We start from the raw sequence: 13281 nt of genomic DNA on the forward strand, positions 1-13281 counted from the left end.
ATAGCCCAAACAACAAAGAAAACCACCACCACCAATAACCGTAACTGAATTAACCTCTTAATTTTCATGTGGGAGTTAGAGAGCTATTTTATTGGTATAACAGCAGCAGCAACTAACATTTATTTTGAGATTTCTATGGCTCCAAACAGTGTTCTCGGCATTTTAAGTATATGCTAATTTCTTTAATTCTCATCACAGCCTTGGGATGGATATTTTATGATCCCCATTTTACATACAAGGAAATTCATGCACAGAGAGATTAAGTAACTTGTCTAAGCTCACCCAGCTAGTAAAATGTGGACTGAGGTTTGAAGACAGGTACTGGGTTCTGTCCTCAGTATTCTCAGAAATTAAAATGCACAACAGAATAAGTACACATGAAAAACAATGATAGTTAATGCTCATCAATAATAAAACACTAATTTTTAGATGGCCTATACTCCAGTGAGAAAAACGGAAACTTGTTTCAAATAGATGTGAGTGTCAGTATTCTCATTGAAAAATTAGGAACAGTAGTCCCTGATTCCTTCCTGTGTGTGCTGGTTCATGAGAACAAGTGTTAGTGAAAATGCCCCAGGAGAAAAATGCAAAAGGCAGGTCACTATGACTTTCTCTAAATGACTGTCCTGATTCTAACACAAATTTGCCTCTAGCTTTCCTGTGTTTGGCATTTACAGATTTATAATATTTGCCCATTACTGATACATTAACAATAAACACCAATAATCAGGAAGTCACCTTTCTTACAACAGTTATAACTGAAACTATAACCATTTGCATACTCTCTTTCTTATAAGATCTTTACAGGTCAGTTGGTTCTGTGTGCTGGCATCCTAAATGCAAGTGGATGCCTAATAACTAACTCTTCAGGGATCATATGAAAATGATTTTAGGGTGTAAATTAAAATTTATTTCAGTGTAGTGTTAAATTGCCAGTGTGGCTTTTAGAAGTTATAAGAAAACACCATCACTTCTACATAACTGGAGAATAAAAGCATCCCCAAAGAACTTGGCATTTTAAGACTTTGGCTGGCCAAGGAAATAAGAAATTGCTAAAACTACATTCAGTCCAAATATTTCTCATTGGAAGGTAGTTACTTGCCAGAAAATTACTTCAGAGTCTACTTTCATTACTTACATAAAAATGAGGAGGCTCACATGTCAGATGATCTCTACAGCACTGGGGGAGGATCGGCAAGGCCAAACACATTTTAAGAAGACACAGGACTTTTGCTTGTAAGTTTATTACTGCTTGAGGTTGAGCCTTTTGGGTATTAAAAAAATATATACCAACAGAACTACTCTCCCAAGGAAAATAGTGCCACCATTTGTAGACCATGTAACCTTCAAGTATGTGCTACTTTTTTGTCCCTGTATCTAACTTAAATCAGGAACTGTATTTTTTTAATGATTTGCTTTTGAAACTTGAAGTCTTGAAAACAGTGTGATGCAATTACTGCTGTTCTAGCCCCCAAAGAATTTTCTGTGTAAAATCTTGAGAATCAATAAAGATGGAAGGGAGAAATTGGAATGTTTTAACTGCAGCCTTCAGAACTTTAGTAACAGCACAACAAATTAAAAACAGCTCATGCACAGTAAAAAAAAAAAAAAAAAAAGAAGACACAGGAGACAGACTAGGACAACAGAGACTCTCAGAGCAAAATTCATCTGGCAAATAAAAAAAAATTGTCTAATTTTCAGAAATTTGTACTCTCCCCAAATATTTGCTATCAGCAAATCACATAATTCTGTATTATATGTGACTGCCTCAGTAAGAAAGAGATACTTGTCAACAGAAAAAAAATCCAATCATGTTACTTGAAGTTGTTCATAACAAAGTGTATCATGAAGGAAAATCTCTGGCTTAGAAACAGCCCTCCAACTCATTCACTTTCCAAAGTCCAATGTCTGGGAGCCATGCCTTACACCTCTCTCCCTTACTTCCCCTACCTTGGCTTTCACCAAATAGTATCAATTTTATCTTCCAAAAAGCCCTCAGATATGTCCACTTTTCCTCGTCTCCACTGCCAGCTGTCTGGTGCAAGTTGCTCTATCAGTCCCTGCCTAGACCATGAGTACTCTTCACTGGTCCCTCCCACTTCCACTCTTGCCCCTTTTCTAACTGACACAGCCAGAGGGATATCTTCAAAACACGGATTAGAATGTGTCACCCCAGACTGAAAACCTTTCAAAGCCGTAACACATTGATGAGGTTGTGCACAGTCTGCTCTGGACCTTCTTCTCGGATGCACTCCTCACCCCCTCATTTTCTTTGTCTCATTCACGCTGACCTTCCTTCCATTTCCTGAAAACCCTGTGACTCTCTTGACAGAGTCTTTACACGTGTTGGCCCCCACTTCCTGTAATCCCTCTTATCTTATGCCCTTTTTGCCTTGATAGCTTGGATTCATCCTTTGGATCTAAAGGGAAAATCACCCCCTTAAAGAGAACTGTCCCTGACCTAGGTTCAGATATCCCTGTTAATAATCTTAGTGGCCCCTGTATCTTTCCCTGATGGTACTTACCACAATTGTAATGCCTCATACTCCTAACAGACAAGAAGCTCTAGAGGGTTGGGTTCACACCCCTTTATGTTCATATGGTACCCTAAGAATTTGACATAGTAACAGACCACCTAGGAGGAGTTATTTGTGATACACTTCACATACGGTACCATTTACCCCTTTACAGTGTTACACACAGGAATGGAAGAGGTTTTCAATATAAATACTGGCTGTGTCTTAGGGTAACTCTCTGTTTAACCTTTTGAGGATTTTCCAGATTGTTTTCCAAAGAAGTTTCCCATTTACATTCCCACCAATAATGTATAGGGTTTCCAATGTCAACAAATCCTCACTAATACTTGTTTTTGTCCATATTTAAATTACAGCCATCCCACGAGGCACGAAGCGGTATCTCATTGTGGCTATTCCCTAATGACTAACAATGTTGAGAATCTTTTCATGTGCTCATTGGCAATTTGCAAATCTTCTTTGGAAAAATGTCTATTCAATTTCTTTGACTAGTTTTAATTGGGTTATTTTTATTGTTGAGTTGTAAGAGTTCTTTATATACATTGGATACAGGTTCTTTATCAGATAAAAGATTTGCAAATATTTTCTCCCATTTTGTGGGCTGTCTTTTCACTTTCTTGATGGCGTCCTTTGAAGTACAAAAGTTTTTAATTTTAGTGTAGTCCAACTTACATAGTTTTCTTTTGTTGTTTATGCTTTTGGTATCAATCTAAGAAACCACTGCCTACCACAAGGTTATAAAGATTTCAGTCTATGTTTTCCTCTAAGAGTTTTATATTGTTTTTATCTCTTACATTTAGGTCTTTGATCCATTTTGAATTAATTTTTATATATTGTGTGAGGATATCCAGTTGTCCCAAGACTACTGGCTGAAAAGACTATCAGGAGTGTCTTGGTACCCTTGTTGAATATCAGTGTACCACAGATGTAACAGTTTATTTTTAGACCCTATTCCATTGATCTGTATGTATATCCTTATGCCAGTACCACACTGTTATTTATTATAGCTTTGTAGTAACTCTTGAAATTGAGAATGGGGAGTTTTCAAACTTTGCTTTTCTTTTTCAATACTATTTTGGCTGTTATGGATTCCTTGCATTTCCATATTAATTTTAGGGTCAACTTGTCAATTTCTACAAAAGGGGCAGCTGAAATTTTCAGACTGCATTGAAACTAGAACAATTTGGGGTGTATTACCATCTTAACAATGTGAGTTTTCCAATTCAAAGACACAGATGTCTTTCCACTTATTTAGGTCTTCAATTTTTCACAACAATATTTTGTAGTTTTGGTGTGCAAGTCTTGCACTTCTTTTGCTTATTTGTAAATACTTATTCCTGAGTATTTACTCTCTTTGATGCTACTGCCAATGTCATTGTTTTCTTAATTTCTCAGTTTTATTCTTAATTTCCAGATTGTTCATTGGTAGCATACGTAAATACAATTCATCTTTGTACTGATCTTGTATCTTTCAGACTTGCTGAATTCATTTATTAGTTCTAACAATTTTTTAGGGGATTCCTTAGATATTTTTACATAAAAGATGTCATCTACAAACAGAGAACGTTTTTCTTCTGCCTTTCCAATCTGGATGCTTTTCTTTTTCTTACCTAGCTGCCCTGCTTAGAACCTCCAGTGCAATGTTAAATAGAAACAGCAAGATAACACATTCTTGTCTTGTTCCTGATCTTAGAAGGCAAACTCTCAGTTTTTCACCATTAAGTATGATGTTAGCTGTGTAGTTTTTGTAGATTCTCTTTATCAGGGTGAGGAAGTTCCCTTCTATTCCTAGTTTGTTCAGTGTTTGTATGATAAAAGGGACTTACCAGAATTTGTCAAGTGCTTTTTCTGTGTCTATTAAGATGATCATGTGACTTCTGTTCTCTATTCTATTAATGTGGTGTCAACACAGATTTTCATATGTCAAAGCAATCTTGCATTCCTGACATATATCCCATTTGGTCTTGATGTTAATGCTTTTCATGTCACTAGATTTAATTTTCCAGCATTTTGTTGAGAATTTTTGTTTGTTAAGATGGAGTCTTGCTCTTGTCACCCAGGCTGAAGTGCAATAGCGCAATTTTGGCTCACTGAAACCTCTGCCTCCTGGATTCAAGCTATTCACCTGCCTTAGCCTCCAGAGTAGCTGGGATTACAGGCACTAGCCACCACGCCCAGCTAATTTTTGTATTTTTAGTAGAGACGCAGTTTCACCATGGTGGCCAGCCTGGTCTCGAACTCCTGACCTCAGGTGATGCACCTGCCTTAGCCTCCCAAAGTGCTGGGATTACAGGTGTGAGCCACCACACCCGGCCAAGAATTCTTACATCAGAACTATAGACCAAAGATACTGGTCTATAGTTTTCTTGTGTTCTTGTTGTCTTGTCCATTTTTATCAGGGTAATACACTCGCCTTACAGAATCAGTCAGGAAGTATTCTCTCCTCTTGTATTTTTTTGGAGAAGTTTGTAAAAGATTGGCATAAATTCTTTTCTATATTTTTGGTAAAATTCACAGTGAGGACATACGGGCCTGGGTTTTTTGTGTGTATGAAGGGGGAAATTTTTAAAATTATAATTCAATCACTTAACTTGTTATAGGTTCATATTTTCTCTGTCTTCTTGACTCCGTTTTGGTAGTTTTTGTTTTTTAGGAATTTATCCATTTCATTTAAGTCACCAAATATTTTAGCATATAATTACCTTTTTTAAATTTCTGTAGAGTCGGTAGTGGTATCCGCTCTTTCATTGCTGATTATTCTTTTATCCTGGTTAGTCCAGCTAAAGGTTCATAAATTTTGCTGATCTTTCAAAGGACCAACTTTTGCTTTTATTGATTTTCTCTATCGTTTTTATTCTTTCATTTATTTGCACTTTCATCTTTATTATTTTCTTCCTTCTGCTTGCTTAGGTTTAGTTTGATCTTCTTTTTCTAGGTTCTTAAGGTGAAAAGTTGGATTATCAACTTGAGATCTTTCTTTTTTTGAAAAAAATAAGCATTTATAGCTATAAATTTCTCTCTAAACACTGCTTTTTAAAGTTGCAGCCCATAAATTTTGGTATGTAGTGCTTTAGGTTAATTTATCTCAAGACATTTTCTGATTTCCCTTGTGATTTCTTCTTTGACTCTGATTATTTAGAAGTATATTATTTAATTTCCACATATTTGTGCATTTCCCAAATTAGGAGTATGTCATTTAATTTCTATATATTTGTGCATTTCCCAAATTTTCTTTTGTTACTTATTTCTAATTGTATTCTATAGTGGTCAGAGAACAAACTTTTGTATTATTTCATTCCTTTTTACATATATTGAAGCTAATTTTATGTCCCAATAATCTATCCTGAAGAGTGTTCCATATGCACTTGAATGTGTGTTCTGCTCTTTAAGTGGAGTATTCTACAGATGTCTGTTAGGTCTATGTGGCTTATAATGTGGGATCTGGGAATGGAGCCCAAGCTATTCTGGTGTTTTCAGGAGGGTGTTTACCTTTTTAAGGGCTCACCACGCCATTTAATATCATCCTAATGTTAAGAGGTATGCACAGTAAGATGCTCACTTTGGATTTGCTCTTAAACACATCTATTCTGAAGAACTCCAAGGAGAGCAAAGTAGGAAATGAACGCAGCTGTCCTACGTTTCCTGATTAATTTCATATCTGTCTCGTGGGCATGTTTTAAATACATGACTACATGTACTCTGCATATAAAAAATATATACACGTGCACAGTGAAAATAAATGATGCTATTTCATACTACTAATACTGAAATTTTGTCTGCACAAGCACTTTCTGAAAGAAGTATCATATGACTTGGTACAGAATAAATATATTTTATGATTAAGAAACTTCTCTTACAAAATATATTCTGTGAAGTAGTATCCACTGCAGTTGATTTAAGGTAGGCCTTTGTGAGGAAAATCTAGAAATTAAGAGCACTACATCAATATGCAAAAATTATTTAACAAAATACCTTTTACTGTTCTTGCATGAGGTTTGTGGTTAATTCCATCAAAATGTTCAGAAGATAAGATGTGTGTACTTTCTTCAACACACCTAAAAAAGGAAACTGAATTTACAAACTTTTAAGAGAAAATTACAAAACAGTATTATTAGCATAACATTAACACCACATCTACATTTTTTTGAAAAAAAAACACAGTATTTAGGATCTTATGCAAAAGTCATAAAGATATTTGCCTTATTGAACTGTGTAATATGAAAGTTTACCACTTTAGTAAAGTACTAAAATTTTTTTAACATATACATGAATATGACTTAAATACTATCTCTTGAATTATATGAAGTTACAAAACCAAAGAAATACTTAACTTTTGTTTCTATGATTATGTAATAAACCATTCAGAACCTTCACACATAGTCTCCATAAGCTTCTACTATGGAATCATGGCCATTTTTACTTGGACAACAGGAAAATTACATGACTTTCCAAATACATCAAAACTTTCTAACTGAATAAAACACAGAACTCCTGATTGTCGACTGAGATTTTACCTTCTAAAATATGAACCCAAAATCCAAAAATAGTGCCAGAAATAATAAATCTCAGAAAGTAACTTTTTACTTTAATTTTCTTTTCCTACTCACTTTTTCATCTTCATCCTGAACAGCTTACCTTTGTATCATATGGCCTCTTGATGAAAGTAATAAAAGCATTTTACTTTTTAATATGCATGGTGAATCATTTTCAAACTTGTGAGGGACAGTAGTCATGACAGAAGGGTGCTTCCAACCCAAATTAATGACACTAACTATATGATCTAATTAAATTAGAAAAAGTGAAGTATGGCAAAGGTGTTTTAGAAGCAGCTGTGGCTTAAGCAGTCACATGGTAACCACCATGGAGCCTGAATCTAAAAATATTCTTTCAAGCTGGTATGCCATGCCTTCTTCCAATTTTGATGACCATATCACAAAATATCCACACAAGTAGGGTACGTATAGTGATGCAAAGAGACTTCTGAACTATCCTAATAACCAATGTAAAGGTCATGGCAGGTAAATGTATTCTTTTCACAGTTTGTCTAGCTAGATCTTCTTTCACATTTGTTCCTGAGGACTGAAGCTCCCTAGGTTCAGCTGGGCACTTCTTGAAAAGCAAGCTCCTGAAGCTCTCTGTCCTTGTGCAGGACAGGCTGGCTGCACAAAAACTTCAGGTTTTTCTAGGTGTTAGAGTACAATTACCTTGTGTGGGAGTGGGAAGAAGATTCACCTGAGACTACAGGTGCAGGGGAGAGGAAAGGCCATATTTAAAGTGATCATAGATTGAAGGAAGCAAGGAACCCTGGGAAAGATAGAGATAAGGGTCAATGACAGTAATAATGAATAGGTGCTTACAAACAGAAAAGAGTACTATGTTTCAGCAAATGCTTACATTCCTATAGTCCTCCAGTCTATGTCCAGAAGAATGTGGCAATGACAAAACATCTTTTCCTCCACTCCCAGGATAAGCTTCCTACAGCCATAGATGGACAAAGAGGCAAATATACAGTAGAAAAAAAATGTGAACACTTCCAAACCCGACTGGAGCAGAAAACAATCTAGTCAGTATGAAAAGAGTCTCAGCAGGGGCTTGGTAGCATGAAGAACGGAGACACAATCTTGCAAAGGGGCAGAAAGCAACTTTATAAGTTAGTATTGATATACCACCCCTTTGGAGAACCACTGCTTTAGATGAATCTTTATTTGTATTTTGGCCAATAAAACAAACAACAACAAAAAAAACCCACCTATAGTTAGAGAAACTCATCACCTTTTTACCTTTGGTAAAAATAAAATATTTCTTAGTGTGTTCTTTTTTTTTAAGTAAGAATTTTTATGTAAGCATTGTCCCTAGGCCAATCTAAATTAGTAGAGTTAAAATTAAAGCTATCATATTCAATGTATCTTTTTATGAAAAATCAAAACTAAAATTTCATATTTTCTGGAATAGAAAACATCCAGAAGAGTCACTAAAAAATGTATCAAAATCTTAGAATACAGTAGTTCAAGCAAATACATTTTCATAACTTAAAAAATATGAAAAATAAATACATATAATGTTTCATTTATGATTCACACTTCTCAGTTACATTAAATAAATCAAACTTTTAATTGGGTAAGGGAAAATCACTCTCTTGGCACGTTAAAAAATGGAGATCATTATAATTTCAAATGAGAACATCTATTTAGGTTTACAAAAAAACATAAAGCAAAAAAATCCCTTGGCCAAATAAAATGTAGCCACAGTACCAACAGAGTTGTAATATCTAGCGCTTTTCTCACCATTTATTTAGCAAATACCTGTGGGACACACACTCAGTAGCTTGCTTAGTGAGATAGGGGCCCTGTCCTCAAAAAGCCAGTTGAAGAGCCTTGCTGGTGAATAAACTGTTTTCTAAAATAAGTAAAACGTAAGATAACATGTGATGTGTCAGAAGACTCTTTCAATAAAGTAATTTAAATCACTACAAATGTTTGCCTTAAAAAATGTGTTTAAAAATTTCCACAGACCATCTCATGCCTCCCATCTCCTTCTCAGCTTTAATACTGACCTTACTCTCAGGAGAAATGGACACACACAATACAGAAACCACATTTAGAGCAGCGTAAGTCTCTGTGTCCTACAAATTCCCATCTCCTCAAACTCTGCAACTGCTCCGAAAAGGGTGTTTGTGTTCAACTAGGAAACTCACTGCACAGATTATTTTTGGAAACACAAGAGCCAGCCTCTTTGATGCCTGACACTAAACCTGTTCTCCTTAACTCCTCAAACCTTCAGTACTATTCTCCTCTTCATGCTCTCTCTAGATTATTTCACCTTCATTTTCCAAAGGAAACAGAAGTTATCTGATGGAAAGTCACTCTCCTTCCCGGTATCACATACAACTTACCAAAGTGGCTGCAGTCCTTCCTACTCCAGACTTGACACACCAAAGTGGTGCCCCTCCTCCTTCCAAATGCCAGACTCTCTGCATATGCCTAATCCCATTCTCTCCTGTTTTCCCAACAACATGAAAATATTATTCCTTCTCTCATTTATATATTCAACCTCTTCTTCTTATGCAGATCTTTTTGCACTGGTTTTTAAACAAACACCAGTCTCTTCCTTTAAAATAACGGCAAAACAAAGCCGCTTGGCCTCACATCTCCCTCCAGCTCTAGCTCACAGGCCTATCTAGACACTTCCAGCTTCAAATAAACTTCTCTACAGAGTTGCCTAAATGTTCCGACTTCATGTCCTCATCTCCTATTCACTTCCCAAAGTGCTTGAGCCCCACTACACCACTCCTCCAAGACCCTTCTGTATTGGATATGTTAGCAGTACAACCACCACTGTTCGTTATCTCCTTAACCTCCCCTTTTTCTCTTATATCAACCAGAAGCCCATGGTCTTTCCCTCTGCCTATCTTGCTATCCTTGGCCATTGAATGCTGAAGAGCCTCAAGGTAAACATCATGTCTCACTTTACATTCTCTCCCTAGGATATCTCATCCATTTCAGAGACATAAATAAAATTATATTTTTTTGTTCTGTACTTTTAATCTCTAGTCCAGACCCCTTCTATGAGCTCCACACCTACATATCTGTAGGTCCACATCTGTCTACACAGGCAGCATACAGAGTGGTAAGATGCATGGGCTCTGGAAGTGAAGTATGTAGATTCAAATCCCATTTCTTCCACTTACTGTCTGATATTGGACAAGTCTCTTAACATCTGTGTTTCCATGTCCCCAGCTTAAAAAATGCTATAATAACTGTAAATGCTCAACAATATTAGCTATTATCATTATTACTATTCGACCTTTCCTCTTGTGTGTCTCAAAGCCATCTGAAATTTTCTGCCTCTGAAATGCATGATGTTCCCAAAATGTGATCTGCTTCTGGGATTCCCTTGCTGTCTAAATGCTGTAATCAGAAATCTAGTAGTTATTTTTCACACAGTTCTCTTTCCTCTCCCATTTCTAATACAACATATCTGTTGAGATTTAAGAATTATATCTGTTATCTTTTCTATAACTGCACCACTCTAACTTTATCTCAAGCTCCATCCTCTCCAGTGTACCCCACTAAAATGGCCTGTAACCAATCAACACACTTCCATCCTTTACCACAAAGTACCATCCACGCTGCAGCCAAAAGGATCTTTACAGATTGCAAATCTGGTCAACTTCATGCTTAAAACCTTTTATTTGTTTCTCCTTGGTCTTAGAATAAGCACTGATCTTTATTAAATATGACCTAAAAAACTCTATAAGGTCTGAACTCTGCCTCCCTTTCCAGTCTAATTTCATACCATATATTCCCTTGGTTCTCTCAGCCCATTCTCCACTTGGCTTGATTCCAATTCTTCCTGCTTGCTTTGCTCCTCCCTACCACAGGGTCTTTGCCCATGCCCTTTCTTTCCTCTGTTTGAAATGCTATTTCTTCCTCCTCTTCTCCTAGTTGACTCTTAATCATCCATCAGATGTCTGCTTAAATGTATCCTCCTTAGGGAAGCCTTCTCTGGCCTCCCAGATGAAGTCAAATACTTTTATTCTTGGTACTCATCATCTTACCCCTTTCTTTCAGGGCAGAGAAAGAGTAAGGAAATTTAGGGAGGAAGGAGGAAAGAAGTATCTTAGTCAGCCTAGAAATTAAGACACTAATCATTTAGTTGAAAAAGCAAACACAGGCACAAGGGGAAGAATTACTTAGGTAACAATAGGCTATATGAAGAGAGTTAGGTGGGTAATCACAGGTTGTAAAAGGAAAGAAAAAACTAAACAGCAAATCTGCTGGAATCAGAACAAGGACTTCTCTTGTATCTCCAACCTCATGGTTTTTATTAAAATGAGTTAGGGAACAGAATGTTCCCACCGGAACTATATGTTCAGTATACAGGTGATGATTCATCCAGTCTTAGCATATTAAGCCATAGACAAATCCAATCCAAATGACTAAAATGACCAAAAAAATGTAATTTTAATAGGTTAATTTCAACAATGTCTTAAACACCTTTTAAACTGATATTCTGCATTATTGCTTCACATTTTATGTTTGCATATAAACTAAAAATCAAAATTGATTTTAATGGAATACCACTTAGTAATCAAAATGAACAAGTTATTAATAAACACAAGTTGGATGAATCTCAAGGAAATATTAATCTCAAGAGATAATCTCAAGAGAATGAAAAAGTTAAATTAAAAAAAGTTAAATCTAAGGATCTATTTAAATAACATCATTAAAATGGAAAAATTATGGAAGTAGGGGACAGATTAGTGGTTGCCAGGGGTTGGGGACAGGGGTGGGAAGTGGGAAGGTAGATGAGTGTGATTATAAAAGGTCAACATTAGGAATCTTTGTGATGGATATGTTCATCTTGACTGTAGTAGATACAAGAAGCTACATGTGATAAAAATTAGAAATAAATAAATATACACACAAATGAGTTCAAGAAAAACTAGGAAAATCCGAGTAAGATCTAGAATGCATCAGTGTTAATATCCTGGATGTCACCACTGGGGGGATTGTGTAAGCAGTGCATGGAACATATGTTATCTTTTGTAACTGCATGCAAATTTACAATTACCCTAAACTTAAAAGTGTCATTAAAAAACAGCTTTAAAGTGGTTTCACAATATTTCTCAAAGACATTGGATTATACATACTTGACTACAGAATTCCAATTTTTTAAAAGCAGGTTTCCTCCAGTTTCTCCATGTTCTACCTTTGTTGCTGTCAGCCCATGAATAAAGGGAGATTTAAGTAGACAGAAGAAATATCTTGAGGTTGTAACGAACACAATAAAAAAAATCAATATTTTTAAAAAGTAGATCTTAAAATGTACTTGAAAGTTTGAGATCATAATGACATAAACAACTATTTATGACCTAAGAAAAACTACCTACTTTGGTACTTTGAAGTATTAAAAAAAAATCACACAGAATTAAATTACAAAGCTCAAAACTTGTTTATGCAGCTGGTCTTTTTTAAAATCAAGGAACTTTAAACCTAAAATTCTAATAGGCTTACTGGTGACACCCCAATCCTTTGAAAAATAAATGAAATATCATAAATCATTTGACAGTTTTTAAGCTTAGATTTTTATCATCAGTCAGACTCTTTAAAAATAAAAAAGCAGTATGAAAGGATAGGATCTTGCTTTGTGCCCTATAAAGTTTAAGATAGAAAATAAATCATACTATTAAATGTCATTTAGAACCTTAACTTCAATACTTAGGATGAAATTGGCATAATATTCATGGTCATTCCTATGAGAATTCATGCCAGTCGAGTAGCTTTTCTTACAAAATATTGCAGAACTCTGGCACTTTCTGTGATAAATGAAGCAATAAGGCTTTGGAATTGCAATTGTGTATATTTAAGTACTTCATATAAGCAACCAGACTGTCATCTTGCTGGATATCTAGCACTATGAATTTATTATTTGTTATCCAAAGGAATGTTTGAATACTTATAAAGAGTAAAGGGTTGGGGTAAGCCCTTAAAATTTAAAGCTACAAATGTAGGAACTATATTGCAGCCACACTGTCCAACCTTCATTTTCTTGGCAAGTTAATTTAATGAAAAATATTCACAGATTTTTCAGGAAATGTAGAGATGAAAAAATCTATAAATATCTTGAAAATGTTTAGGATTCAACATAACTGTTAAGATCTAGATATTAGCTACAGCATTCTGAGAATTTTTATGACAGTCAAGTTGCAAGAAAATATATTATGGGAGACATTCTCCATGACCTG

At 35.4% G+C, this 13281-nt stretch overlaps 1 protein-coding gene across 12 annotated transcripts in view; it reads right to left on the reverse strand.

Moving 5' to 3' along the window:
- ZNF438 (zinc finger protein 438) overlaps positions 1 to 13281 on the reverse strand; it is a 181801-nt gene that overhangs the window by 57082 nt on the left and 111438 nt on the right. For 6 of the 12 annotated variants that reach the window (XM_077946168.1, XM_077946163.1, XM_028826136.2 and 3 more), the window contains one exon: positions 6507 to 6589. The gene's annotated coding sequence lies outside the window, so the exon portion shown is untranslated. Of the gene's footprint in view, positions 1 to 6506; positions 6603 to 7738; positions 7839 to 7928; positions 8010 to 13281 lie in introns of all 12 variants that reach the window. The other 6 variants (XM_077946166.1, XM_028826132.2, XM_077946167.1 and 3 more) reach the window with 3 other exon arrangements.

This window comes from Macaca mulatta, chromosome 9 (genome assembly GCF_049350105.2).
Source record: "Macaca mulatta isolate MMU2019108-1 chromosome 9, T2T-MMU8v2.0, whole genome shotgun sequence".
Classification (NCBI taxonomy): domain Eukaryota; kingdom Metazoa; phylum Chordata; class Mammalia; order Primates; family Cercopithecidae; genus Macaca; species Macaca mulatta.